This window comes from Anomaloglossus baeobatrachus, chromosome 5, assembly GCF_048569485.1.
Source record: "Anomaloglossus baeobatrachus isolate aAnoBae1 chromosome 5, aAnoBae1.hap1, whole genome shotgun sequence".
NCBI lineage: Eukaryota > Metazoa > Chordata > Amphibia > Anura > Aromobatidae > Anomaloglossus > Anomaloglossus baeobatrachus.
In genome coordinates, this window is record NC_134357.1 from 473983370 (window position 1) to 473996684 (window position 13315).

Here is a 13315-nt window from a genome sequence, read left to right on the forward strand (position 1 = left end):
GAGCGCCGCATCCGGCAAAACGGCAAAAAGCCGGATGTGTGAAACCGGCCTAAGGCTAGTTTCACACTTGCGCTATTTTGACGCAAACGGAATCCGTCAGTAATGTAGTACAGTTCATTTATTTACAGTGGAAGCGCGTTAATATGCCGCATGTGTGTGTCATGCAGTACCCGCTTGTGTCCACACGATGTCGCGCTTCCACTGTAAATAAATGAACTGTACTACATTACTAACGGATTCCGTTTGCGTCAAAATAGCGCAAGTGTAAGTGAGCCCTAATAAAGTTAGTTAGATTTTTTTTTTTTAAAGGGATGTGTTTAGAACTGGAGTAGCAGCCAGCACAGCCAATCATGACGGAGAGTAAGCTCAGGGGCGGGCATGCCTGAGGGACAAGTCTGCACATGCCTTTCCTGCAGTCTTTCAATCAGAAAGCAAGTGAGCGCATACACATACAAGTAGCAGAATGGTAAGTTCAGAAATAATGGTCTCCAATTTTTATATTGTCCTGCTTAGTAGAAGGGTGATTCTACATTATGCACAGTACACACAGGCTGGGATTGCCACCGCTAGCATTTATAAATTATAAAATATTATTTTAGTGCTTTATAGGAGGAGAAACAGACCAGCAAAAGCACATATATTGATATAACACACTTCTTATAATAGCATTGTTTGTTCAGGGTCTGCAAAGTGGCACCTGCTGTATAAATAACCGTTTGAATGGATAACTGGAGATCCCTTGCTCACCGGCATGCAGTGATGTGTGCAGTGAATCTGCCTTCCGATAATGCATGAAACATTCATTACCTGACGACCTAGATCTATCCACGCATACTGGCATTATCCGGATCCAGCTGGATAGTATCCGCAGAGCTTACTATCAGAGCGAATAACCGATCCGCCAAGATGATTCCACTCATTCCTAATGACAGTAAATCAGCAGACTCCTTGTCATTATTTAACACCCCATTGTCATTATTTAACACCCCACTGCCATGTTACACGAGTGGGTCCCGATTCTAAACCTTATAGTGCGGCACTGTGCAATAACCACTGCTGCAGCAATAAAGCACCAGTAGGGTGGGTGACCTGGTGCCTCACAGCGCCCATGCTGCAAGGCGAAGCCCCCATGGCTCCAGGCCATACCAGCCCATTGACCCGAAACCACCACAATAATGGCCGCCACACAGTACCAGCACACTGGGAGAGGAGCTGTACCTCACAATGGCTCCCATCCATATGTGAACTGGGAGCAAAAAAGGTAGACACCCCCCCCCCCTCCCATGCAGTGTCCTGCTGATTAAAATCACCTGGGCTGAATGGGGGGAGTGCAGATCCAAGCAAATAGCAGATGGGGATAGAATGTTAAATAACACACTAAAGAAAAAGACACGGCTTGCCACCATTTTTTTTCTACCACATTGTTGCTATGCATAATGTATATATAATATTTTTTTTTTTTTTTTTTTTTTTTTTTTTACTTGGACCAGCACTCCTCCCATTTGACACAGGTAATTTTAATTGCAAGAGGTGTCTGCCTTTTCTTTGCTTCCAGTTCACATATTGGGAGCTGGTGTAAGGTGAGTTAGGCTATGTGCCCACAGGAGATTAAACCTGTGGATTTATCTGCGGAAAATGTGGATTATCTGGATTTTCCATATAAATCTGCAGGTTTCAGCATGTACAGACACTCCCCATGTTATCCTATGGGACATGGGGAGTGCTGTGTCCATGTTGCGGATATGTGCGCCTGCGGAACATGCTGCGCACGTAATTGAGTGTCAATTATTTTTCCGGAATTACCTGTGGAAATCCCGGCTCTCCGCTATGGAGATGGAGGCCAGTACTTCTGCAGGTAAGCTGCACGAATGCCCGCAGGTTTACCGCAGTTATTTCGGTGTACTACCGCAGCTAAAAATGGCTGCGGATTGATGCAAACAACTGCGGGAAACCTGCGGATATATCCGCAGGTATAAACTCCCGTGGGCGCACAACCTTAATCTGCTCCCTTCATAGGGTGTTTGTGCTGTGTGGCAGCCGTTGTTGCGGTGGTTTTGTGTGTGGGGTTGCGTGGCCTGGAGTCATGGAGACTCAGCCTTGCAGCATGGGTGCTGTGAGGCACCAGGTTACCTGTCCTGCTGGTGCATTGTTGCCATGGCGATGGTTGGCACATGGTTCGGCACCATTAATGCGTCAGAGTTAGGCTGCTTTTACACATCCGGTTTTAGCAGAGCCGGCAAATCCGGCTCTAAAACCTATGCGGCGACAAAACCGCATCCTTTGAATAAGTTTTTGACATGCGGCCCGTCCGGTTTTTGCCGCTTGCGGCAGGCTACTGAGCATGCGCAGTGGAAAAAACGTATGCGGCGGTGTTTGCCGCAGGACGCCGCATGTGGCGTCCATAGGCATGCTTTGCAAATTGTGTGTGGTGTGTTTTTTTTTTTTTTTTTTTTTCGGACAAAAAACCGTGCCAGGCAACGTTCCATCCGGCCACTGCATCGGCTAAATCTGCCGCATGCGGCAAAAAAACGGACGGAACACAAGCCCATGCGGCACTAATGTAAGTCTATGCAAAAAAACCCGCAACCGGCGGCAAAAAAAAACCAACTTGCATTTTTTCTGCAAAGCGCCAGATTGTGCCGCACAGGAAAAACCGGATGTGTGAAAGCAGCCTTGGGGACCCACTCAGAGGTTCGCCGTGACATGGCAGTGGCTTCATTTAGTCTTATCTGAATATTAAACCAAGAACCTCATGTTCAGGTATTTAAGTTTTTACCTAGCGGCATTAGATCAACTTATGAATTTTGGATGTGTGGCCATTATTTTCTTTTTTCTGCATTGCTCCTTGTCATTATTTGTCTTTATTTCCTCCAGGACTCTGCACCCTCATCCCAGGAGTCTGTTAGCCAGAAGAGAGGTAGGAGTCATAAAGAACATGAGGTTGTGATATAACCTAAAATATTAACTAACCTTTTGATATTTATGGATTTCAGCTTCTTCCATTAATGAAAGGCCAGGAAATCAGCAACAAATGGAGGACAAAGATGTGGAGGACGAGATCTTTTTCTTGGTGGTAATATCCTGACCACGTATCTACCACATTCCTATTTCTCCTCATACACTTTATCACACACACTTCTTTCTGTAGGTCAAAGGCCGCAAAAGGTACGAAGCATTCAAGGTAATCAGAGATATCCTGGAAGCACGCGCCACAGAATAGGAGATGACACTGTAAGTATGCACAAAGCTACAGTCAGAATAATTTTACCTTGGGCTCATCTGTCAGGCTGCCATCCTCCTGACATCATCCCATGCAGATGGTGGCTAATTGTGGCTGTGTAATTACATTGTAATTGGGCCAATGCCCATTTCCAGGATGCACATAGAAATCATGTGGCCCCAAAGCAGACATTGTAATTGTACTGGAATATATGCATATGTCACATAGATACATATCTTACATTATTGCCCTTACAAAGTAATTTTCCTATTGAGCCCCTAGATTCCCCTTTCATTGCACCTATAAAGCATGACAACAAACATGCCCCACATATACCAATGATCCCCCATAATTAATTCCTACATAGAACCCTTCAAACAGTATGACCCTACTGTACCCCCTCGGCCACTCTGGCACTGTATGGTGACCCCAATACAGTAACACACACACACACACACACACACACACACACACACACACACACACACACACACACACACACACACACACACACACACACACACACACACACACACACACACACTATAGTGACCTCAACACAACCCTCAAATGGCCCTCCATAAAGGAATCCTCAAAGCCCTCCAAACATCATGCCTGCCACATAGCCTTCCATATAGTCGATTGGCTCCACACAGTCCTCCCATATAGTACAATCTACAACACTAAGGGCCGCTTTACACGCTAGCATTTGCTGGCGATGTCAAGCACGATAGCACCCGCCCCCGTTGTACGGCCAATATGTGGTGATCTCTGCCGTAGCGAACATTATCGCTACGGCAGCGTCACACGCACATACCTGTTCAGCGACATCGCTGTGACTGCCGAACATTCCCTCCCTCAAGCGGGAGGTGCATTCAGCGTCACTGCAACGTCACTAAGTGGCCGGCCAATAGAAGCGGAGGGGCGGAGATGAGCGGGACGTAACATCCCGCCCACCTCCTTCCTTCCTCATTGCCGGAGGACGCAGGTAAGGTGAGGTTCCTCGTTCCTGTGATGTCACACATAGCGATATGTGCTGCCGCAGGAACGACAAACATTGTGTTGCAGCTGCAACGATAATTGAGAATGGACCCCCATGTCACCGACTAGCGATTTTAAACGTTTTTGCAACGATTTAAAATCGCTCATAGGTGTCACATGCAACGACATTGCTAACACAGCCGGATGTGCGTCACAAATTCCGTGACCCCAACGACATCGCTTTAGCGATGTTGTAGCGTGTAAAGCGGCCCTTAGGCTATGTGTCCACGCAAAAGAAAACACAGCATGGGCATAATACTTCAATAAACCCTTGCAGATTTGACACAAATCTTCACCAAGTCCACAGCAAAAATGTAGCATGGGCACAAGGCCTTAGTCATCCATTTAGTATAATGCACCATCCATAGCCTTCCATCTATTATAATGCATCGCCAAAAGCCCTCCATATATTATAATAAAACATTCTTGGCATTTAATATATTATAATGCACTGCTCCTAGTCCCGTAATATTACAATTATAATGCAGCCCCAAAGTGCTTCATATAGTATAATGCACCCCTTATAGCCCTCCATATATTGTAATGCACTCCATAGCCCTCCATACAACATATTGCACAGCCCATATTTTCCCTGTATTATAATGTAAAGCCCATAGACTCCCACGAGTGTATGTACTGATTTAAAAAAAAAAAAAATCCTTGGTCCCCAGTGCCCTGGTCTTCTCAGCATGTGTTAATATAATATTTATTCACTTATATAACGCCATTAGTTCCATAGTGCTGTACATACATAAATCAGCAACACTGCCCCCATCGGAGCTCACAATCTGATGTCCCTGCGTGTATGTCTTTGGAGTATAAAAACACATAATATATAAACTACATATACACTGGTACTGTCACCTCTCCGTTTTATACACACTAATTGTGTGTATGTCCAGGATTGGCAGCTACAGCCACAAAATTTTGCACACTCACACTTGGACCCCGAGAGCATCATAGGCTATGTTTTGAGGGAAAATTTTAACCCCGCTCTTTAGTTATTCACCAAAAAACCTGCCTCCATTAAAGCGAATAGAGCTGGGAGCCACGGTGCAGCCAGAACTTCAGAAGAATGCGCAGCCACGGCCTTATATGGAATGTTGTCGTGTCACACAGCAGCCAGGGAAAGAGGCAGACAAAGACAGGGTAAGAAACAGACACCGACAAAGAGACAGACTGACAGGGAAAGAGAGAGACACAGGGAAAGAGACAAAGAGACAGAGACCGACACAGGGAAAGAGATGGGGAAAGAGAGAGATATACAGAGGGGGAGACAGACAGAGAATGGGAGAGAAACAGAGACAGTTACTATCCCAGGCGTTAATACATTCTATTTATACAGTCTATCCCGGGAATGTTAATACATTCTATTTTGTTAACAGCAGTTATTAACCCGGGCGAAGCCGGGTAGTACAGTGTGTATGTATGTATGTATGTATGTACAGTTAGGTCCAGAAATATTTGGACAGTGACACAATTTTCGCAAGTTGGGCTCTGCATGCCACCACATTGGATTTGAAATGAAACCTCTACCACAGAATTCAAGTGCAGATTGTAACGTTTAATTTGAAGGTTTGAACAAAAATATCTGATAGAAATTGTAGGAATTGTACACATTTCTTTACAAACACTCCACATTTTAGGAGGTCAAAAGTAATTGGACAAATAAACCAAACCCAAACAAAATATTTTTATTTTCAATATTTTGTTGCGAATCCTTTGGAGGCAATCACTGCCTTAAGTCTGGAACCCATGGACATCACCAAACGCTGGGTTTCCTCCTTCTTAATGCTTTGCCAGGCCTTTACAGCCGCAGCCTTCAGGTCTTGCTTGTTTGTGGGTCTTTCCGTCTTAAGTCTGGATTTGAGCAAATGAAATGCATGCTCAATTGGGTTAAGATCTGGTGATTGACTTGGCCATTGCAGAATGTTCCACTTTTTTGCACTCATGAACTCCTGGGTAGCTTTGGCTGTATGCTTGGGGTCATTGTCCATCTGTACTATGAAGCGCCGTCCGATCAACTTTGCGGCATTTGGCTGAATCTGGGCTGAAAGTATATCTCGTTACACTTCAGAATTCATCCGGCTACTCTTGTCTGCTGTTATGTCATCAATAAACACAAGTGACCCAGTGCCATTGAAAGCCATGCATGCCCATGCCATCACGTTGCCTCCACCATGTTTTACAGAGGATGTGGTGTGCCTTGGATCATGTGCCATTCCCTTTCTTCTCCAAACTTTCTTCTTCCCATCATTCTGGTACAGGTTGATCTTTGTCTCATCTGTCCATAGAATACTTTTCCAGAACTGAGCTGGCTTCATGAGGTGTTTTTCAGCAAATTTAACTCTGGCCTGTCTATTTTTGGAATTGATGAATGGTTTGCATCTAGATGTGAACCCTTTGTATTTACTTTCATGGAGTCTTCTCTTTACTGTTGACTTAGAGACAGATACACCAACTTCACTGAGTGTCCTGGACTTCAGTTGATGTTGTGAACGGGTTCCTCTTCACCAAAGAAAGTATGCGGCGATCATCCACCACTGTTGTCATCCGTGGACGCCCAGGCCTTTTTGAGTTCCCAAGCTCACCAGTCAATTCCTTTTTTCTCAGAATGTACCCGACTGTTGCTTTTTCTACTCCTAGCATGTCTGCTATCTCTCTGATGGTTTTTTCTTTTTTTTTCAGCCTCAGGATGTTCTGCTTCACCTCAATTGAGAGTTCCTTAGACCGCATGTTGTCTGGTCACAGCAACAGCTTCCAAATGCAAAACCACACACCTGTAATCAACCCCAGACCTTTTAACTACTTCATTGATTACAGGTTAACGAGGGAGACGCCTTCAGAGTTAATGGCAGCCCTTAGAGTCCCTTGTCCAATTACTTTTGGTCCCTTTAAAAAGAGGAGGCTATGCATTATTTCTGAACATGTTTTTGTAAACAGCTAAAATAACAAAACTTGTGTCACTGTCCAAATATTTCTGGACCTAAGTGTGTGTGTGTGTGTGTTATATATATATATATATTTTTTTTTTACATGATGCAATCACCTATCTGTACTATATACCCAAACACACACTAAATAAATCATATTCACTTGACTCTGTATTATGTACACACTACATGCACGTATTTAAATATATAACCAATATATACACTGATGATCTCACCTCCCTTTAGTATACACACTATATACATTATCTACCGTATTTTTCGGACCATAAGACGCACTTTTTTTCCCCCAAATGTTGGGGGAAAGTTGGGGGTGCGTCTTATGGTCTGACTATAGGGCTGCGGCCGGGAACGAGGGTGCTGTGGTGGAGCGGGTCATCGGGGACATGAGCAGGCAGCAGCAGCGCCGGCCGTGACCACGTGGGCCCGCTCATTACATATGCACGCCCATCCTCCCGCCCATCTCTCAGCGCTGAAGCCGGCGCTGACAGGTGGACGGGAGGACGAGCGGACACGCTTGCATAGCAAAGAGCCGGCCGCATGATCACCCCTGGCAATTACAGCCTGGAGTGATCATGTGCGGCTGTATTCACTGCCCCCCGCGCGTCATTATCAGTGCGGGGTGCAGTGAATCAGTACACTCACCCGTCCCCGTGTCTGGAGCCGCCCCCCTGCTGCACGCGATGTCTTCCTGTTTGTGCCGGTCAGCTGATCTGTGCTGAGCTGGTCAGCTGATCGGCACAGACAGGAAGACATCGCGTGCTGCAGGGGAACGGCTCCACACACACAGATCAGCGTGCCAGAGAGGAAGATGATCGGTGCTGGAGGGAGTGAGGAAAAGGTGAGTATAAACGTTCATTTTTTTTTTCTCTGTGCTATAGGATACAGGCCATATACCAGGATGGTATATGAGCACGATGGGGGCATGTGAACAGGCTGCATGGGGGGGAGGGGGGATGTGAACAGGCTGGATGGGGGGAGGGGGGATGTGAACAGGCTGGATGGGGGGAGGGGGGATGTGAACAGGCTGGATGGGGGGAGGGGGGATGTGAACAGGCTGGATGGGGGGGGGGGGGGATGTGAACAGGCTGGATGGGGGGGGGGGATGTGAACAGGCTGGATGGGGGGGGGGGGGGATGTGAACAGGCTGGATGGGGGGGGGGATGTGAACAGGCTGGATGGGGGGGGATGTGAACAGGCTGGATGGGGGGGGGATGTGAACAGGCTGGATGGGGGGGGGGGATGTGAACAGGCTGGATGGGGGGGATGTGAACAGGCTGGATGGGGGGGATGTGAACAGGCTGGATGGGGGGGGGGATGTGAACAGGCTGGATGGGGGGGGGGATGTGAACAGGCTGGATGGGGGGGGGGATGTGAACAGGCTGGATGGGGGGGGGGATGTGAACAGGCTGGATGGGGGGGGGATGTGAACAGGCTGGATGGGGGGGGGATGTGAACAGGCTGGATGGGGGGGGGATGTGAACAGGCTGGATGGGGGGGGGATGTGAACAGGCTGGATGGGGGGGGGATGTGAACAGGCTGGATGGGGGGGGTATGTGAACAGGCTGGATGGGGGGGGTATGTGAACAGGCTGGATGGGGGGGGTATGTGAACAGGCTGGATGGGGGGGTATGTGAACAGGCTGGATGGGGGGGGTATGTGAACAGGCTGGATGGGGGGGGGGTATGTGAACAGGCTGGATGGGGGGGGGTATGTGAACAGGCTGGATGGGGGGATGTGAACAGGCTGGATGGGGGTTTATAGCAGGATCATATACAAGGCAGGAGGATCATTACCAGGATGGGGTACCTTAGTAGAAAATTTGGGGACATTACCCCCATAACAGTTTCAGCAGCAGATCCTCGCCCCATAACAGTGTGTCATGACCACATTTTTTGCTTAAAGTTTTATTTTCCCATTTTCCTCCTCTAAAACCAGGGTGCGTCTTATAGTCCGGTGCGTCTTATAGTCCGAAAAATACGGTATACACTCATATTGAAAAAATGTGCATGAAAACATCTTGATTAAAAAGTTAATTTAATAATGTAATTAAAAAAATTAAGTGGACATGAAATCAGAAGGAGAAAAAGTAAGGACAAAAGAACACATGAGGGCAGGCAAAAATTGACATGGAAAAATCCATAAAAATAACATCATATGCATATTGGAAAATTATCTATTTTTCCTTTTTAAATTATCTCTCCTTTCCGTGTTATCATCTGGTACGGGCATAGCACTGTTTGACACCTGCACACTTTGTGTCTTGTTCATGTGTCTGTGTTTCTGTCGAATGAGAATACTATAGGTGTTCCTTTTTAATATTTATCAATAAAATATATTTATATAGCTTTTTTTGGTGGTATATGAATATTCTACTTTGATATTGAGAAATTTTTATGAATTTTTTTTGTTATACAAAGACAGATTATCTTAAATCGAGGGATCTCCCAGGGAAACTTTACATTCCACGCTACAGTATATACGTACACGCTAGTCATGCTCTCGGACCTTATACTCGCCTGGGACCCAAATTGTGTGTGTGTGTGTGTGTGTGTGTGTATGTATATGTATGTATATGTATGTGTGTGTGTGTGTGTGTGTATATTATATTATATTATATGGCTCTTCAAATAGGTCATTGCTTGACACAGATCTATGGCCTCTGGCTCCACCCTTGGATATCTGTTCGAGGGTAACTGTTACGGGGGGACCGGCAGATTAGGACCAGGGGTATATATCCCAATCGCCAGTTGGGGCCCACCGTGCTCCACATGGTAATGGAGCTGCTGGCACCCTGTGGGTTAGGAGGAGACTATAGAGCTGGATGGCTCTGCGATAACTCAAGGAACCGGTCACGTGTGTAGGGACACGTCAGACCGGACGACAACCCAGTTAGCGTTTCGGTGGAGCGGACGCTACTCCAACCACGTGTGTAACAACACGTCAGGCCGGATGGTAACCAGTTAGCGTTGACCGAGAAGACCGCTGCGACAGCGCCCTGTCGGCCACGTGTGTAAGACGCGTCAGGCCGAGTGGTCCTCAGATTAGCGTTTCTGGCCACCACTCGACTGGCCACGTGTGTAAAGGACACGTCAGGCCAGGTAGTCACACCAGTAGCATTTGACTGGGAAGCCGAGGATGATAATGGGGTTCACACACCCAATCCAGGAACACCCTGTTAACTTCACAGGGGTTCTGGGGTGCGCTGTCCGTGCGCGTAGAGGGCACAACCAGACAGGTGGCGCAGCAGCCGCAGCCAAGTTAACGCCACTGGACTGCTCTAGCACAACAGGAACGGTAGCAAGAAAGTACGGCGCCTGACCCTCATGTGCTGAGCCACGAATCTTGGCGTTACAGGCACCGTTCGCCTAGCCCTACCTACCGCTTCCAACAAGGGTTATGCCACCAAGAACTCTAAATGAAGACTGCGCACCTCCATGTTGTCTTCAGCCCCTTTTATAACCTGGGTCCGCCCCAAACCCAGGGTGGAACCACCAAGGACCAATAGCAGAGTGCCATGTCATCAGTGACGTCACATGTGACCTATCTGGAACTGCCACGTCATTGATGACCTCATGGCAGCCACACCCCAAACACTTCACCAGTCATCGTCTGACGACCAATGGTGAGGTGCCAGATCATAGGGGCGGGCCTCTGCGAGCCAGTCCGGAGTTGCCATGTCATCAGGACACCTGACACCCTCTGCCCTATCAGGGCCTGCCACCTCACGGACATACTCAGTGAGGTCCTTACCGGACCTAGCCTCTGATGCACTAAGTGCCTGAGCATGCCCAGTAGCCTGAGCCACAGGCTTAGAAAGCAGACTATCAGTTTGAGCATGCTCAGTAGGCACATCCCAGAACTTAGACACAGCACGAAGTCCAAGTAGCTGTGCAAAGAGGCTGTTAGGGTTAATTGTGGGAGCATGCTCAGTAGCCTGAACTGAGGACTTAGGGGTGCTTCACACACAGCGAGCTCGCTGCCGAGATCGCTGCTGAGTCACGCTTTTTGTGACGCAGCAGTGACCTCATTAGCGATCTCGCTGTGTGTGACAATGAGCAGCGATCTGGCCCCTGCTGCGAGATCGCTGCTCGTTACACACAGCCCTGGTTCGTTTTCTTCAAAGCCGCTCTCCCGCTGTGACACACAGATCGCTGTGTGTGACAGCGAGAGAGCGACAAATGAAGCGAGCAGGGAGCAGGAGCCGGCATCTGACAGCTGAGGTAAGCTGTATCCAAGATAAACATCGGGTAACCAAGGTGGTTACCCGATATTTACCTTAGTTACGAGCCTCTGCAGCTCTCACGCTGCCTGTGCTGCCGGCTCCGGCTCTCTGCACATGTAGCTGCTGTACACATCGGGTTAATTAACCCGATGTGTACAGCAGCTAGGAGAGCAAGGAGCCAGCGCTAAGCAGTGTGCGCGGCTCCCTGCTCTCTGCACATGTAGCTGCATTACACATCGGGTTAATTAACCCGATGTGTACTGTAGCTATGGTAGGAGAGCAAGGAGCCAGCACTCAGTGTGCGCGGCTCCCTGCACACACAGCTGTGCGCTGGTAACTAATGTAAACATCGGGTAACCATACCCGATGTTTACCTTAGTTACCAGTCTCTGCAGCTTCCAGACGGCAGCTCCGTGCAAGCGCAGCATCGCTTGCACGTCGCTGCTTGCTGGGGGCTGTTCACTGGTCGCTGGTGAGATCTGCCTGTTTGATAGCTCACCAGCGACCATGTAGCGATGCAGCAGCGATCCTGACCAGGTCAGATCGCTGGTCGGATCGCTGCTGCATCGCTAAGTGTGAAGGTACCCTTAGTCTCAGACATGACACAAACAGGCTGAGCATGCTCATTAGGCAAAACACCGGGCTTAGACTCTGGCTGGGGTAAATCAGCGCACGCATGCGCACTAGCCGCCTCTCCACACTTAGACGTGGTGGAAGGAACAGCCAACTGGACGACCCGAGGCACGGCCAAGAACGGCAGCCGGCGCCTGGGCGCAACAGGAACCGCAGCAGACTGCTTGCGGCTGTGGCGGTGCCGGTTCGTAACAGTAACGCCATGATTTACAGGGGCTATTAGGATTGGCATTACTTTCATTAGGGCACATTGTCCTGACCAAGGAAGATGGATTTAGACTCAATCTTGAGGTTAGCACATATCCAAAAAACGTCTGCTACAGCTTGTCTGTCTGTGGTTCTTCTTCAGATGTTAAATGAGAAGAACACTTGGTGGGTGCTAGTCTATCCAGGGCTGACTTGTGAACCTTGGCTCTTTATCAAGAGCAGATCACCAAAGCGTGATGAGGCCTTCATGGGAACAGTTTGAGGCGCTGACTCAGAAGTCTTCTGAGATAATGGGTAGAATGGCAGCTGCTCTCTGCTTCAGTTGTTTTAGGTCCATTGGCTTCGGAGATGAGACGTTAACTCACGTGTCGCTGCCAGTGCTCAGCAGACTAGGCCGGGGAGACATCAGCCTGGTGGCATGGGCTCTCCCAAAACTTTTCCCGGGATTAAAGGGTTTACAGCTGGCATGTTGTATTAAGAAAAATCGCTGAATATATTTATATACAGTATGTGTTTGTAGAAAACCAAAGCATTCATAAATACAGTATGTATTTGAATGTTAGGCTACATCAACTAAACTACATATTTGGGTCTGTGAAATGGCTGAATTAAGTATTTCAGGTTACTCAGTTTTTACCCTCAACAATAGTATATTGCACTGTGCAATATTAATTATTATTTTTTTCTCTCCACAGACGGAATGCTTCAAAAGGAAAATGTAACAAATGACAATTTTTTTTTTTTTTTTTTTTTCTTCTGTAAATTTTTTTCCTAAGCCTCATGACTTTTTCCATCAATAAAATGTTGTTTAAGTTTGACTTCTTGTCTCTCGTGTAGTGAGGGGATGCTGTGTTTATCGAATATATTTGTCCATATTCAGCAATTGAATACATCTATTCCTACTGATAATGCATCTTGGCGGCTGCTGTAACATGCATTATTATTAGGAACATCCTGGACACAGACGCTACAATTTAGCCTCCGGGATACTGCGGGGAAATCGGGAAAGACTCCCCCACACTCCTGCATCAGCGACAC

The 13315-nt window shown here is 47.6% G+C and overlaps 1 long non-coding RNA gene across 1 annotated transcript; it reads left to right on the top strand.

The window, feature by feature from the left end:
• Window positions 1-412: 412 nt before the first annotated feature.
• LOC142310354 (uncharacterized) lies at window positions 413-13061 on the top strand. Its single transcript, XR_012754137.1, has 5 exons — window positions 413-466; window positions 2875-2917; window positions 2994-3073; window positions 3149-3231; window positions 12973-13061. It is a non-coding gene; the product is annotated as an uncharacterized LOC142310354 (long non-coding RNA).
• The last annotated feature ends 254 nt before the right edge of the window (window positions 13062-13315 follow it).